This window comes from Lissotriton vulgaris, chromosome 8 (assembly GCF_964263255.1).
Source record: "Lissotriton vulgaris chromosome 8, aLisVul1.2, whole genome shotgun sequence".
NCBI lineage: Eukaryota > Metazoa > Chordata > Amphibia > Caudata > Salamandridae > Lissotriton > Lissotriton vulgaris.
The window spans coordinates 939380621-939397918 of NC_141696.1; positions in this window are offsets into that span (position 1 = coordinate 939380621).

The window sequence follows — 17298 nt, forward strand, 5'->3', positions numbered from 1 at the left end:
ACCAGTACCAGGAGCTTTGCAACCCCCATCCCCACCTGTGGACAGGATCCCAGCAAACCTACCTAATGATGATGGATAAAATCCAGAAACACATGTCTAGAGATGTACAGCGCTAACCTGCACCAACTTTGGTGGAACACTCCAGCAAAATACCAAGTAAGCATGCACTTCAAACTGCATTTACCAAAATACTAAGGGGCGAACTATGCTGGGGGGTTAGCAGTGTGCTCCCAACCCTTCCTGTTTGAAAAGGGTCCCTTTAGCCATTGAGCTGGCAAGCTTGTGGAGATGCATGTGTGCACCTGTGAGAGGTACTGAGACCTGTAAGAAATGTGGCAGCCTGCTCAGCCACACCAGATGAAAATCTTTTTTTTTAAATTTCTACTGATGACGGATAAAATCCAGAAACACGTGTGTCTAGAGATGTACAGCACTAACCTGCACCAACTTTGGAGGAACACTCCAGTAAAATACCAAGTAGGCATGCACTACAAACTGCATTTACCATAATGCTAAGGGGCGAACTGTGCTGGGAGGTCAGCAGTGTGATCCCACCCCTTCCTGTTTGAAAAAGCTACCTTGAGCCATTGAGCTGACGAGCTTGTGGAGATGTACCTGTGCGCCTGTGAGAGGTACTGGGACCTGTATGAAATGTGGCAGCCTGCTTAGCCACCCCCGAAGAAAATCGTTTTTTAAAAATGTTATCTCTACTGATGACGGATAAAATCTAGAAACACATGTGTCTAGAGATGTACAGCACTAACCTGCACCAAATCTGGTGGAACACTCCAGCAAAATACTAAGTAAGCATGCACTACAAACTGCATTTACCATAATGCTAAGGGGTGAACTTTGTTGGGAGGTCAGCAGTATGCTCCCACCCCTTCCTGTTTGAAAAGGTTACCTTGAGCCATTGAGCCGATGAGCTTGTGGAGACGCACCTGTGAGAGGTACTGTGACCTGTAAGAATTGTGGCAGCCTGCTCAGCCACCCCAGAGGAAAATCGTTTTTTTTATCTCTACTTATGACGGATAAAATCCAGAAACACATGTGTCTATAGATGTACAGCACTAACCTGCAACAGCTGTGGTGGACCACTCCAGGAAAATACCAAGTAAGCATGCACTACAAACTGCATTTACCATAATGCTAAGGGGCAAACTGTGCTGAGAGGTCAGCAGTGTGCTCCCACCCTTCCTGTTTGAAAAGGCTCCCTTGAGCCATTGAGCTGACGAGATTGTGGAGAGCACCTGTGCTCCTGTGAGAGGTACTGAGACGTGTAAGAATTATGGCAGCCTGCTCTGCCACCCCAGATAAAAATCGTTTTTTTGGTTTTTTTTTTATTTCTACTGATGACAGATAAAATCCAGAAACACATGTGTCTATAGATGTACAACACTAACCTGCACCAACTTTGGTGGAACACTCCAGCAAAATACCAAGTAAGCATGCACTACAAACTGCATTTACCATAATGCTAAGGGGCGAACTGTGCTGGGAGGTTAGCAGTGTGCTCCCACCTCTTCCTGGGCCCTTAGAAGGGACCTGGCCACATGTCAGGAAGGAGCTGTTAAGAGAATCCTAAAGAGTAGGGCTGATGCCCTGACAACATTTTTTATACAAATATCACCAGGTGTGAACCTCTCAACACGCCCATAACCTGTGATACAGGGCTACCAGGTTTAGAGTTGCTCCTGCTGTGAAGACTGCTTTCTGAAGGAATGGCAGGGCAGAGGAAAGGAAATGAAGCAGGTTCCCAACATAAACTTAAAAAACGTAGACTCTAAATCACATTTGGTGTCTGGAAATGGAAGGAGAGCTGAACGTTCTCCAAATTTGTCAACTCTCAAGCACCCAGTTTGGCTGTGTGAGGAGGAGAAGCAATGCAAGACCTCTGGCTGTGTCCTGGACTGAAGCCAAGGTCCGCCAGTCTCCCAGCTTAGTGATGGAACATCACCCAGGAAATCCAGGACCACCTGCCACTGGAGCCTGAAGGACCAGCACCTTCCTGCTTGCCATGACCAGTGTGACCTGTGTGGAAGAGTATGGCTGGAGAGAGTGAGATCGACTGGGGAATCCTGGTGGCTGCATCCCTTTAGTGAGAAGGTTGCTATCCTTGAGCAGGGATAAGTCAGCAACATTCATATGGTAGAGGAGAGCTGCTGCGAAGAGAGCTGTGCTCTTTGCTGTACCAACCAGGTCATTGCTCATGTACAGGTCTGAAGGCAGTGACCCAGTATGCCATATGGGGTCACTAAGAAGAAAGGTGGAGTTTGATTGGACCATGGCTCATGTACAGAGTGAGGACATTTACCTAGTATGCCAAGTGGAGCACTGGGATAAGGCAAAGAGCGTGGTCTGGTCAAGACTCTTACTGTGAGGGGAAGGCTGCCATAGTGATGCAAGTGGGACCAAGTCCCAACTGAGAACCAGTACCATGAGCTTTGCAACCCTCATCCCCACTGCCAAGATGAACAGGTGGAAGAGCTGCCAGGAGGAGTACTGCCCCTTTGCTATGTTGTTGCATTGTTGGGTTGGTCTGCAGTTGCTGCTTCTGCCTTTGGCAGTCAAAGGACTGGACTGAACTTTCTTTCACTTGTGCTGAGTATCTCCAAGAGATTGAAGTGGAGCTTGCCTCCCGTTCTGAAGTTTCAGGGACTGCAAAGACTTCACCAACCTCTGGGTACTGCTTCTGGAACCGCTGTTTCAGTTGCAACAGAGAAGGGAAACTTAACTGACTCCTTTACTGATTCCGTTGCTGGCTCTGTGGCCTGACGGTCCAACGGAATGCACCATCCGCATCTCTCACCGCAACGCTGGTCTCACCGACGACAACGACCAAGGGCGCTGCTACTAAACTGCAGCTTGCACCATGACCCGTGGGCATTGCACTCTGCACCGCCTTGCTACACTTCGCCATCCTGGTCTCACCAACTCTGTCACTACTGCTGACTTCAACACAAATGACCGCATTGTGGCTGGGGGCACTGCTCGTAAGCTTCACTGCACACCTCCTCATCCCACACAGCAGTCTGGGCTGACCAACACCTGGTCCAGCTAACCAGCTCTGGTGCTTGCACTGCAACCTGCCAGCGCTGCATCGAGCACACCATCACCCTACACCATAAGCCTTGGTCTTACCAACGCTGTCTGGATGATTGTCACTGAGCCGCTGCCTGCACCGCATTGAGAGGGCACCCCACCCTGCACCGCTTCCATTTTGCAAGGCAACTGTGATGGTTGCCATGAAGGGCTCGCACCAACATGCCAGCAGCAAAGTGAAAGGTAGTGTTACCGAGTCTGTCAAGCCTTTCGCTGATGCATACTGACTCTTGTGGCTCAAACTGATAGACTCTGTTGCTTTCAGCATCGAGGTAGCCCCGGACGGAGCTATCGACTCGTACAAACTGTGTTGTTGAGGTATTTCTGCAATTTTAAGGATATCCTGCAAAGTATACTTTTCTGAAGTACTGTATGTGGGATTTTTATTGTTTTGGTCTTGTTTTGGATATATACAAATATTGGATATTTTTCTAAACTTGTGTGGTGTCCTTTTGTAGTGTTTTCACTGTATTACTGTTGATTATGTGCAAATGCTTTACAGACTGTCTCTGAGAAAAGCCTGACTGCTTGTGCCAAGCTACCAAAGGGGTGAGCAGGGGTTATTTTAGGAGTGTAACTCCCTTACCCTGATGAGGAAGAAGGGTCCCTACTTGGACAAAGGTGCAAACCCTTGCCAACTTGAGACCCCCGTATCTAACAAGGAGTGCTCCCAGATTTTCTGGTTTCACTTTGTGCAATACAGCCACTAGATGGGTATCTCCTTCCATCTCTTGTTTTACTTCAAAAGTTAAGTTTTTTGTCTTTAATTCTTAGATCATAAGTTAGAGCATATATGTGAAACAGAAGCCACATGAAGACCCGGGATGTTTTGAGCCCAAGGATCTAAGAGATCCTCAAGCTGAACTAAAGCCAGAGCCAGGCTCCTGGATCGAGCTTGGCTTAAACCTTTAGTGGTTCACCCACCTCTGTCATATAACAGCAATTAAGGTGGTAAAGGCATAGGAAGGATATGATCAAACAATTTATTGAAGCAGAAGTACCAACACCACAGTGCAGGACCCCTTGTTCCAAAATTTCAGACCTTCTCCCTAAACCATATTTAGTGAGTAAACTAGGAGACTAGGTGTTCTTGCCTCCATGGGTAAAATACGAGTTTTGGTTTACATTCTTGTTTCCCTATCGCATACTTACAACCAGTGGTTGGTTTGATTTAGGTTTTCCTATCACTATTCAAAAAGGGAGCAGATACATAGGTTGAGAGAGTGATTTACCCAAGAGCACAATAATTGTTACAAGGGGTAGCTGAGAAATATAAACACATGCTTTCTGGTTCCATCCTTCCCATATTGCTCATTAAACAGCATCTGGACTGTGAATGGCTCCGATGGTGAGTCTCAGGGATGTGCTGTGGGACCTGCCTAAACTTAAAATATGGTGTTCATAAACAGCATGTTTTAAAGTGCTTAATCCAGGATTAAGCTTCAAGGACTTAATTCATAAAGGTTAATTTACACATTTGTGTAAGTTTACTCTTTTTTGGTATTCACAAAACTGCATTTTAATAATAAAGTTGAAAACTGATGATACTCCACAGTCAGGGTGGAGAACTCCCCACACAGAAAGATAGAACATGCCACATGTCTCCAACTGTCATGGCAAAAATGTTCCCAGTTCCCATAGCATGCGGTAGACGTTGTGTGTTTGAGTTTTCCCACCTCAGTAAATCGCAAACCTTCTTGAGGGGTCTTTGTCAGGAATTTATTTTCTAGTACTCGCTACCGTAACTGAGCCTGGTCCTAAGCATTCTTTATGCTCACAGAAAGTAAAGGCAGAAGGAAATTGTGAGGCCTAAGATTCTACTTCAATCCAATTCAACAAACAAGTTATTTTTTTTGTATGCTCAACTTGCCCAAGGTAGCAATATCAAGCAGTGAAGACTCACACCAGGGTGCAGTAAATGGATAGTGACTAAGGTACAGTATAACATATTATTGTCAAATCTAGGTCTCTTATAGAGACTAGGACTTAATTTAGAAGGCAGTAGGGATTGAAACCCTCAAAATCCTCCCACAACTGACTGTCCACATCATGCATATGCTTCTCTTCCCTATTCCTGACTTACATCGACAACCTCCACCATGCTTGCACCAATGCATCCCTCAGGCATACTACAGAGCATACTTTTTGGCCCATGAGAAAATCATTATGAATACCCATTTTCTAATACCTCACAGGGCTGAGTTCATTGTATTTATAAATAGGACATGTGTGCTTAAAGTTTACATGTCCTGCCAGTGAAACACTCCTAAAGATGATTTTCATTGATGTAGACCTCTCTCTGCCATTGTCTAACTCTGGGTTACCTTTTCACATTAACCAAGTGCTAACTTCTTGTTGGGAGTGTTACAGGGATTCTGCTCTGGAACAGAACTATGGTGCAAATCATAGAGCATCAGTGCATAGGGACTCAGTCACCATACCACCTCAGTATCTACAAGTTCAAGTCCGACTAGCGATAGTGCCTCACTTGCCCACCTAAACTTACCAGAGAAACAAGTGAATTGGCACCCCACAACACAAGACTCTAGACCCTCTCAGGGTACACGGTAACAGGACACACCCTTTCACTCTCTCACTTATACTTGTCCACTATAAGATAACCATGAGACATGAAGGAAGTTTAGAATATTTATTTAAAATTTTGTGTTCTGAAATGCAGTATAGTTGCCACAATTATAAAACAAATGCATGCTAAAAATATTGTTAACATGGTTAGTAGTCTGTATACCGTGAAAAACCCTCTTCTTATATAGGACCAAGTGACCTAAACCCCCTTCCCTGCTACTAAAGTTAAATGAGTATACGTGAAAGATCTCTGGGATTACTGGCAGACCCTCGTAAAGTGACGGATGATGTTGGTCGTGGTAACGCGTTTGCGGATGAGATTGCTAAGGAGACTGCCCGGAACCTTAGCACTCGAATGTATGTGACGAGTTCGGTTAGGTGGCCTACGGAATCGAGTATGTGTGAAGACACCATTGCAAGCGTGAAAGAAATTCAGAATGAGGCCACTGAGACTGAAAAGGCGAAGTGGAAAGAAAGTACGGGAAAGTTGGATGAGAGTGGTTGTTGGATTGATTTGTCGGAACAGAAAAGATGGTTGTTACCCGACGCGTATGTGCTGGCCGTTGTGACAATGGCACATGGGTTAGCACATATCAGCGTGAAAGGCATCTGTAAGTTGTTGTCGCCTGTGTGGAAGAATGATGGAATTACGAAATGTGCTGAACGTTTGGTGAAGAATTGTATGGTGTGTATGATGTACAATCCTGGCAAAGGAACCCCAACTCCTCCTGGCAGTTTTGCTCCTCCTTCGTATCCCTTTGAGGTGATTCAATTGGACTTCATCCATATGGAGCAATGCAATAACCTGAAATACGTTTTAGTTGTGGTTTGCGCATTCTCTCGATGGATCGAGGCCTATCCTCTCAAAGACAATACTGCTTTGTCTACTGCGAAAATCCTACTGAAGGAATATTTTCCTCGGTATGGAATGCCTAGAGTCGTGTGGTCAGATAACGGAAGTGAGTTTGTTGGAAGTGTGATGAAGAGTGTGTGTAAAGGCCTTGGAATTAATCAGAAATTCCACAGCGCCAATCATCCCCAGTCAGCTGGATTAGTTGAGGGGTATAACGGCACCCTTAAACTAAAGCTAGCAAAGATTCAGGCTACGACTGGTCTTTCGTGGCCTGACGCTTTACCCTTAGCATTACTGTCAACTAGGGCGACTGTACACTCCCGAATAGGGCTTAGCCCCTATGAGATAGTGTTCGGCCGTCCTGCGAATGTGTGGGGGGTTCCTAGGCCAGGAATGTTTTCCGATCTTGAGTATCCAATGTTGATTGACTATTTACATGACTTGACTGCTAAACTGAGGTTAATTCACCAACAGGTTTACGACGCATTGCCGACGCAGACGGAGGGTCCAGGCCACCAGCTCCAGCCCGGAGATTGGGTGGTAACACGCAACTTTTCACGCAAGAACAATCTGGACCCGAGGTTCACCGGACCTTACCAGGTGCTCCTGGCCACGAGGACTGCCGTTCGTCTTGAGGGGCGTAAAAATTGGGTGCATGCCACCCATTGTAAGCGAGTCCCTATCCCTTTGCCGGCAGACCCGTGGGTAAGGAAAGGTATTGCGTCAACAGAAACAGAAACATTGCCGGCGTTTGTACCTTTCAGCGACGCACAGCCTGTTGGAGAATCCTCAACGCAGCAGAAAGCCACTGTTGAACAATTGTCAGCAAAAGACTCAAGACCAGAACAATCAACTGATCAGCAGGACGCTGTCTCTTCAACAGATCCTTTGTTCGACGAGCAGACACGTCCCGGGAAACACCGATATTCTTTGCGATCTCGCGCTAAGGACAAATAAAATATTTTGCTTTGCTGAAATTGACAACTGCATTATCCCCGTTTCCCGTGATCAGTTTGAACATTCATATCACTGAAATTTTTGTATAATATATTGAGCTTCCTCCTTGTATCTTTTTACTTCCACAGCCGAGAGACTTTGTGCTTGTATATACATATTGTGTATTGAAGGCCGTAGGGCCGCGCGCGTACTTCCTTCTGGATAGTAGGTCTTGACGCTAGGTTAAAGGCCGTCGGTTCCTGGGAACTCCTAGGGATTGACTATTGCTACACAGAACGAAGTGCGTCAAGAAACGTTGCGGACGGTCGTAGGGAATGGCATTCTCGAAGCTGAATGATTTGGAGGGGGCTAAGGCGCACAGACTTAAGCTGCAGCAACTCAGTCGTACCAAATGTTTCATATTCCAACTGTTTATGTTATTTTTGACTGCTTCTGCACTGTTGGCGGGTGGGGTGTATTACACTATGTCTTACTTCTTACCTGCTACACCTACTCCTACTCCTGACCCTAAACTTGTCACTACTGTTTCCCCTCATTCCTTTCACATGTTACCGGAACACGAGCAGGCTAGACGTGTAGAATTCCGCAACAATTCCTTTATTCAGCTCCTTCATCAGCATCAGTTAGTGGTTAACACTACTAATTGTTGGGTGTGTGGGTTGATGCCACATACTACGGATAAGGGAATTCCATATCTGGTGTTACCGTATAGTTCCCAAGGGTCAGCTCGAGCATTTCAAACAATGTTTCGAAGCGCACTGGGTTTCCACCCCATTCGAGAACCACGTTCCCCCTACTCTGGTCCTACCTCGTATCAGAAGCCTTTGTCGATAGCAATAGAGGATTTGGATAGCGATATCTATGATACCTCGCTTATTCCCGAAGAGGAGATACAAGCTTATAGAGTCCTAAGTAGAGGTGAATACAGTGTGTTCAGCAGCGAAAAACAGCTCAAAAGCTCGCCTCCAATATGGGTCGTACCCCACACTGGTAATTTTTGTCTCATGGGTCGTGGCCGAAGATCGAAAGCCCGACTTGGAGAGAGTGCTTGCACCGAAAATTACATGCTGCCGATGGTCTCGTCCCCTGTGTTTCTGGCTGCCAAGGGTACCTACTTTATCTGTTATGATCGTGCATATGCATGGTTGCCCGCTGACTTCATGGGCTCATGCTTCATTGCAAATCTGTTGCCTCCGACGTTCACTGTAGATGCCGATTATCATAAGACTAGAGTTGTACGAGGCGTAATTAGCGAAGAAGACACTGCCGGTCAAGAGGCAGGAGACTTTTTCAAGGGTTTCCTCCCGTTTTGGGGACCTATGGTTAACAGTAGGAACCTGAGACAGTTGACTCGAGTGGTAGAATCGACAGCTAATATTACTGCCAGTGCCCTTGGTAATATCACCACAGAACTTCAGGCGGATAGACTTATGACGTTACAAAACCGTATGGTTTTAGATGTCATCTTAGCAGATCGCGGTGGGGTATGTAAGGTGATCCATTCGAGCTGCTGCATTTTTATTCCAGATAATGCTCCAACTGTCTATCAAGCCATCTCGAGGTTGCATAAGATCTCCGAATCCATACACGTGGATGTAGGGGATTGGACGCTGCTAGGATGGTTTTGGGGCCTGATGTCGACTTGGGGTTGGAAAATTCTGATGATCATTGGAGTTGTGGTAGTGTTCCTGTTCACGTGTTGCCTTTGTGTGCAGTGTGGTCCTGCCTTATGTGGCCTCTGTGCTACAACGTGTATAAGACAGCCGCCTGTTACCAATGGGACTCGATTGGACAGAGCTATGCTACAGCAACATCTCGATGGTCTGATGAATATCGAGTATGATTCCGACTAGTGCTTGCCTACATGAGGGCAAAAGGAGCGTCTGAGGTTCCGTGACAATTGTAAGTGGTGCATTTGACTCGCACGAATATGGTCGAGTCTGGTATCTATGAACCGCAAATGACGAGTTTGGTGGGTGTGCGCAGTTTCGCTGTGCTAACCTAAACCGTTCGTCTGTTACGTGGGTATTTCTATCTGTACCCACGGGTTCCATCTTAGATACGGCATCCATTTTGTCTCTTGCCCTCAAGTAGCCAGCGAACGGACGTTGTCCGCTTCGCGACCCTGGGACTCCCAAGATATTTGCGGAAGACACATGTTCTTTGTAAGTGTCTTTATAACGAGGGGGATGCTACTGTAAGGCAGATGGCGCCGCTCGAGGCTCATCTTGCCGCACGGACTTATTGTCTCAGCCGTGCATCTCATTAGGCACGTCCCTTTGATGCCTGTATCTCGTGTTTCCCGATACCTCCCCTTTTACACCCTTTCCGATCTCCCCACTGTCTCCGTCTTCCTCTGCACCTGTCCTTCTTCCTATTTCGATCTACTTTACTGCTGATTGGGATTTGCTAATGGTGGGAAGATGGGCTTTTACAGTTGGGAACCGCCAAATGTTTCCGCACTTATGTTCCGGACCTCATGTGTTTTCAAAGTGACCAAAGCGACCCCTCTGGGGGATAACGATGAGAACCGGGTTGTAAACCTTTGTGTATCATGTTGTCTTATGGGTAAAAACTGTATAAAAGGAGCGATTCACAGAACCAATTTGAAGCAGTCTCCCCAAGTTGCACTTGTTGTACTTGTCGTGACTTCTGTGTTCCCTGCAGCAAATAAACCTTGAATCTTTGACGCCGAAGGAAGTGTCCCGTGTCTCTGTGACTTGTACGCCGGAGCAGGTTACCCACGAAGGTTTCAGGTGTTGTGCCCTGGCACCGCTGGGTCTTAAAGAACCCAGTCCTTCAGACGCTCTACATCTCAGCAGATGCAGTGCTCTTGTCTCAGAACTCCCGTTTGATGTGAGTGTTCCTGGCTCATATGCTCATCGATATAATAGCAAAAGAAAAAAATGATGGACGGAATGCTGCACAATGCAAACATTCACTCCCAGTCACAAGGATCTGGGTTAAATCCATCATTTCTTTGCCGACCACCCCAGTTTGGATCCAGCCATATGCAAATCAGTCTTGACCATGTTCCTTGTAGGGACAGTCCAGCCTGAATGCCAATTAATGCCCTCCCTCGACTGGAAACAAGCATCCTGGAACCAGTTTCAGAGCATTTGTTGCAGTTACACATCTATATGATAGGAAATATGTACACATAAACAACAGCTGTATTCTTGTGTTATGTCTAGGTGCTAGTGTCTGGCCAGAAAGAATAACAACATGGTTGTTTGCCCTTGTCTACGGTGTTCAGACTAAATCCCAGGAAAACAGAACTGAAAAACATATGCAGGTTCTGTGTGAAAGTACAATGTGGCACAAAAGCAAATTTGTTTATCTAGCAACGTGTGCAAAGGACATATGATGCCTACAATAAGCACAGTTGAACCAATATAGGGAAAACTACAATGTGTCATGCAGGAAACACACAAAAGGAGCAGATAGAGATGTTTATACTCAAATGAATTGTAAGTTAAAATCCTCTTTAAGAAGTGTCTATTTTGACTTTATCAGAGGTGCCCGTGCTGGTTGATCCAGAGGGTTCTCAGGTGGAGGACAGGCCTAAAGTAAATCAGATTAATCCTTCTCAAGGCAATAGCTCTTTTTCCATGCAATGGGACGCAAAGAGTCTTCTTAATTTAATTCTGGAAGGAAATTTGTAAGCTAAAAACCTCCCAATCTGCTGAGATTGCAGCAATCCAGGCCCGCTTGACAAAGATTGAGGAAAGCATGGCTCAGATCTCAGTATGGCTCTCAGAGGCCAAAACCAGGATTTCCCAATTGGATGATCAAGTGTCATCTATGAACCTCAAAGTCGCCACCTTTCAGGCCCAGAGAACCACGGTGGAATTTAAGTTGGAGGAGTCAGAGAATCATTCCTGGTGCTCAAATCTTCCAATCCTGGGCATCCCCGAGGGCATTGAGGGTCAGCAGACGCTATAATGGATTGTCTCATTTATAAAGAAAATATTCTCCCAGAATTTAATGGTGATCTGACAATAATGAGAGCCCTTTGTGTCCCAGCACACCTCCCTCCTAATGCTAAGTTCCCACGGACTATCTTAGTTAACTTCTGGGACTTTAGGGTCAAGGAACAGATCTTATCAAGAGCCATTAAACAAAGACAGTTTTCCCCTGCAGAAGTGCCTTTATGCCGTATCTCTTCAGACACGTCAGCCTCTGCAGCAAAAAGGCGGAAAGAATTTGTCAAAATGCTAAATTTGTTTAAGGCACAAGGGGCGCAAGCTATGATAGCCCATCAGAGTAAGCTGAAGGTACTAGTTAAGGGTGAATTCCACATCTTTTGCAGTGTTCCAGATGCGCAGGAATTATTGCAACAGATCTCTATGGATAAACCCTAATGTTTTTAAGTTACTCTTCAGTTAGGTGGTTGGGGGGACTTTTTCTTGGAAAAGCAAAAAGCTACTTGTCCACAGAGGATTCTTATTGTTTATTCTGTTTGTTTTCTTTATTATTTTTCCTTTTTTTCACAATGTTTAATGCTGTTAAAAGGCTGTTAAAATGTTGTTTTTTCATTCAGGATGGGGAGGGGATATCAGGGGTGAAGGGCTGTTCAGCTGCACTAGGAACCAAGTCATTGTGCCAGTAGAAGGGCGGATGGGTGGGACAGGTTGTCTGGTTTTGAGCAGGGGCGGCAATCTGCTCAGGCGACAATGGGCCAAGGGTGGGAACACAGGGGTGGAAAGGGACCATGTGGGAAAAAACGAAAATCATATTTTAGACTTTAATACATCCATCCATCAGTATTTAGAAAGGAAGAAGGGGGAAAAAAGGGGGACAAGTTATCTAGCTGGCCATTTGGTGCACACTGCATGGTAAAGGGGAAGTTCTAATACTTTTTATCAGGGAATATAGAAGCGTGTCTTATATCGTAATGGCAAATTGGAAATATGACAAATGGGAAATAAGAAATTACTGAAGGTGGTTTCTTTTAATGTAAAAGGCCTTAATAATAAGAGGAAAATGAGAGGGGGACAGCGATTTTTCTCAATAGGAAGTTTCAGGCTGAGGTACTGAATTCAGCGAGTGATCAAAGTGGAAGATGGTGCTGGGTCACCTGTAATTTAGGATACAGATCTTTGACACTCGCTAGTTTATATGCCTCAGTAGAGGATAATCCCACCCCTTATGAGTAATTCTTTCGATCATTAATCCAAGTTTCAGGTGAGCTCATAGTGGGGGGGGTTTCAATTTGTTAGTGAATCTGAAAATTGATTCCTCATCCAATGCAAAAAAAAGCTAAAGCAAAAATCTTTTAAATTGGTTCAAAGTTATAGTTCAATGCTTGATATAGCTGACCCTTGGCGGGCTGCATTTCCCACTGAAATTGCTTATACCTGCTTTTCAGGGAAATTCCATACTTTCTTTCGTATCGATTTTTTTCTTATCCCTAGGCGTTTGGATTTTAATTCACAAACAATTCTTCAGTGTGGTTTCTCGGACCATGCACTGATTATTTTAGAGTTGGAGTTGGGCGAGTGGTGGCAGCTAAATCGACAATACTTATTTGAGGAAAACTGGGTCTCTTCTATTAAATCAGAAATCAGAGAGTTTTTTTTGTGAAATCATGGCTCAGCTCCACTACATGTGGTCTGGGATTCGTTTAAAGCCTCTTTCAGAGGGCTTGCTATTTCTAAAGACACAGAAAATTCAAGGGTTAGGAGGAAGAGAAACATAGACTTGAGCAAAAAGTGCAAAGGTCCCTTGATAGATTTCTTTCTTGCCCCTCAGTGGCGAACCGTCAACAGTTGGATCAGGCTAAACGGAACCTGGCCGATAAATACTATGCTAAGAGTGAATTCCTATTCCAGCAGGATAGGCAAAAGATTTATGAGGAAAGCAATTATACAGGCAGATTTCAGGCATGGCAGGCAAGAGAGCGGGCTGTTAGTAATCAAATAGTCGCACTGAGATGCCCCACTTCAGGTTCCCATTTGGAGGACTTAGGTGCAGTAGGAGACATCATGGGATAACATTATGAGAGGATATACAGCCAATATCAATGCATCAATATGTCATCTTTGGGGGATTTTCTCCGAAAAAATGAATTACCTGTATTAAGAGACTTAGAAACAAGTTATATGTTGACACCATTCACAAAAGAAGAGCTAGTGGAGGTTATTAAAAGCCTCCTGAATGGTAAAGCCTGCAGGCCAGATGGCCTCCCTGCCGAGTTTTTTAAAACATTCATGAGTGTAATTGTGGATTATCTTGTTTTATTGGAAAATTAAATTCTTGAAAGAGGATCCATACCTCTTTCTTTCAGAAAAGGGAACGTAGTCAGTTTAAAAAAAAAAGGTAAAAATAGTGAAGACCCTAACACATATCACCTGATAACGCTTTTAAATTCTGACTACAAATTAATTACTAAACTTTTAGCCAATCGTTTTAATGGGATCGCCTCACATTTAATCCATCCTGATAAGATTGGTTTTATAGCCAGAAGGCAGCTCGGAACCAATACGCATTTCTTAGTAGAGGCACTGAACTACTTTGAGACCCGAAAGATTTCAGCATTGGAACTCTTTTTAGACACCGAAAAGGCATTTGATTTGGTTATCTCTGAGACTTTTTTTTGTATTTTAACGAAATTTGGCAAACCCTCCAAAATTACTGGGTTGGTTGAGAAATTATATAGGATTGCAGAGGCCAACATTATCATTAATGCCACTCAGGCTGGCCAAGTAAAAGTTAAAAGGGGAACCAGACAAGGATGCCCGCTATCTCCGGTGCTATTACTTTTTTATTGAGCCTCTCGCTACAGCAAACAGGAATAATGGGGATATTTGCCCTCCGCTCCCAACCATGAGTAAAGGTAAATTATACGCCAACGACATTATGCTTATTATAAAGCCGGAAGTGCAGGCAAAAAGCCTTCCAGATTTTTGATCTGTATGAGTCATTTGGTGGTTATAATATTAATAAAAGAAAAACTGAAATAATTTTGTGTGGGTGTGGATCTAGGGTTTTACAACCCGATGTTCTTCCGTGCTTAAATTGGAATCACAAGAGGTACCTAGGGGTCAATTGTTTGCCATTTATTTCAGAACTATATGATTTGAATTACGTCCCATTGCTTTGAAAAGTCCAGGACTTATTTACACAATGGAATTATCACCCTTTAAGCATTCTCGGCAGGGTCGCTCTGATCAAAATCTCGGTGCTTCCACTGTTCAATTTCTTTTTTTCAACAATTCCCTGTGTGTTAGTTAACTCCTTCTTCACGAAATTAGAGTCAATGTTTACATCGTTCCTATGGGATAAGAAAAATCCTCGAATTGCCCTTAGCACGTTATATGAGAAATTGGAAGATGGCGGCCTAGCCCTCCCCAATTTGAGGGAATACTATTTTGCGTATTTTGCACAATACATGTCCAGATTTAAGCAGGGTTTACAGTCGGGTCCTGTCATTAATTTTTTAATGAATTTAATATGCAAAGAAAGTCAGATCCACTGCCCACTCCCAAACTAGTCAATATTTAGATCTCCTAAATTAGTAAGATATAAGTGTTCACACTGTTTTTTTCATAAATGCCAGGCATTTTTTAGACGGTATTCCATTTCAGTTTTTAATGTCATGACCCCAATTGCTGAACTTCTTGTCTTAGCAGGTATTAGAGATTTTTTTAACTACATAAAATTGGACCAAGGCTGGTTTTCATAAACTCTATGATTTTCTCCGGAATGATAGATGGATGAATGTAAGCGAAATGTCTCAATTAATCCCCGGCGATTTCCTCCTCCTTGGGTCATATAATATTCTCAGTAAATTCTTTAGCAAACTTGATCTGCTTCAGATTACTGGCCAGATACAGTTAGTCTTTGACTTGCTGGAGGATAGTGCAGGGAAAAATCCATCCGGGGGATTGGAAAAAATATTTAGCTGCAATTAATGGGGTAAATTTGGAGGCCAAGGCCAAAACAAAATGGGGTAAATATGAGGACTTGGAAATTACAGCAAATATGTGGTCTACAATAATTTCTACAATAATTTCTTTAAATTTTAGTTCAGTCAGAGGAGCTAACTGGAGAAGGATGTTATATTTCCACACGTGGCTACTGTATAGAACCCCTTGCTTTGTAGCCAAGGTTTACCCCAATCAATCGGGACAGTGCTTACAGTGCCATATTCACCCTTCAGCCAATTGGAGCCAATTGGACTCACATAATGTTAAGCGTCTGATCTTAAATAGGAAAGCATTTTTTTTGTCTTTGCACACATTTGCATTAAGCTTCCTCTCAGATCAAAAGAGATGTACTAAAAGCAAGTTTATACTGTTTCACCATGTAAGATGCTCCAAAAGAGATTAAATGGGAGACATGGGAAAATTAGTAAGAGGTCCCATGTTGCAAAATGCGAGGAATTTTTCCAGCGTTTGGAGTCTTATGCAGTACTTCAAGCAGGTATAAATCTGAGTACTAATTGCCACTCAGAGCTTTAAAGCGTAGGAATCATGGCAAATATGATACAGGACAGAACCAATTCTCCTTCTGAGTCAAAGCAAAATCTGACAGAACCAGTGCTCAGATCGTCAAAGATCAAAATGTAAATCTTTAGACTAGAATAAGTAGTTCGCTGAATTGTACATAAAAATAATAATTGCATCATAATTATCATGTGAAGCTTCATAAAAGACCTTCCTTGCTAAAATATAGTTATCATGTCTGCAATTTTTGAATGCTTTAACATGACAAGACAGAAACAATGTTACATTTGTTTTTGAAGAAAATCAGTTAGGTGATGGCTGGCATTTTTCATTAAAAAAAAACTTCCAGAATGTTTTTTGTACATTTCCTCACCAGTGTTACATTAACCTGCAGAGTTGGTCCACACCAGCAGCACCATCTTAAGGCAATAACAATACTCATTTTAAACTCGGAGAGAGACTTGCAAATGCCAAAGAGTGGTTAGTAGAGCAACTTAACATCAATGGATGTAAATATTTGTCAAGCACCTTCCTCGTTGATTTGATTGTAATTCTCGGTCACATACTTGATTTCTGAGAAGCTAGTTGTGTTATCATTAACTTAACTTTCATGCATTACTCAGTCAGCAGCTTAATGTTTTTGTGAGTCCGATTGCTCGTGTTCTGCAATTCGAGCTTAATGTTGTCCTATATGTTTGTTTTGGGCATTAACTTTTAGTAATACAAGTTTCCTCATTAAGTAATGTTTCTCGATGTGAATCCACTGCTTCTTTCCATCCATTGTTACAATGTCCAGTGTTGTGTAGGAATTTTGAGAGAACATACTTTATATCACTTGTCACTTTAGCAAGAGACCCTTCTCTTCTTAGCTCTCCAGATTGTCTTGTCCAATTCAAAGCATAATGTTTGAATAAAGGGAATCCATTTCATGTTCTTTGTTACTCCTCCTTTTATGATTACGAAGATACGTAAACACCTTCTGGAAGCACAACTCATTCACTGTGAAAAAAACACCATGGAAAAGATGTACTGTTATGGTAGTTTCTCTGCACAACTACCTTAAATATTTATCATTGGTTTGATTGAGGAAACTGCCTTCCCTGACACTGGTGTGCAGTAGATGTCATACAAGATGTGTGACATCCCAACCCAGGACAACGCTATGGAGATAACACGACAAAAGCTCAAAGAAAACACCCAATGGCTTATAAACTCTTTGCTCCATTGTGATTGGACTTTGTCAATTAAACACGACTCTCGACATGCATCAATATACTCTTGGGCCTAAGAGTGTGCCTAGTCCAATTCAGCTGCGGGAAATAGGCTGTATGTCACCTTGCTACACAGAAT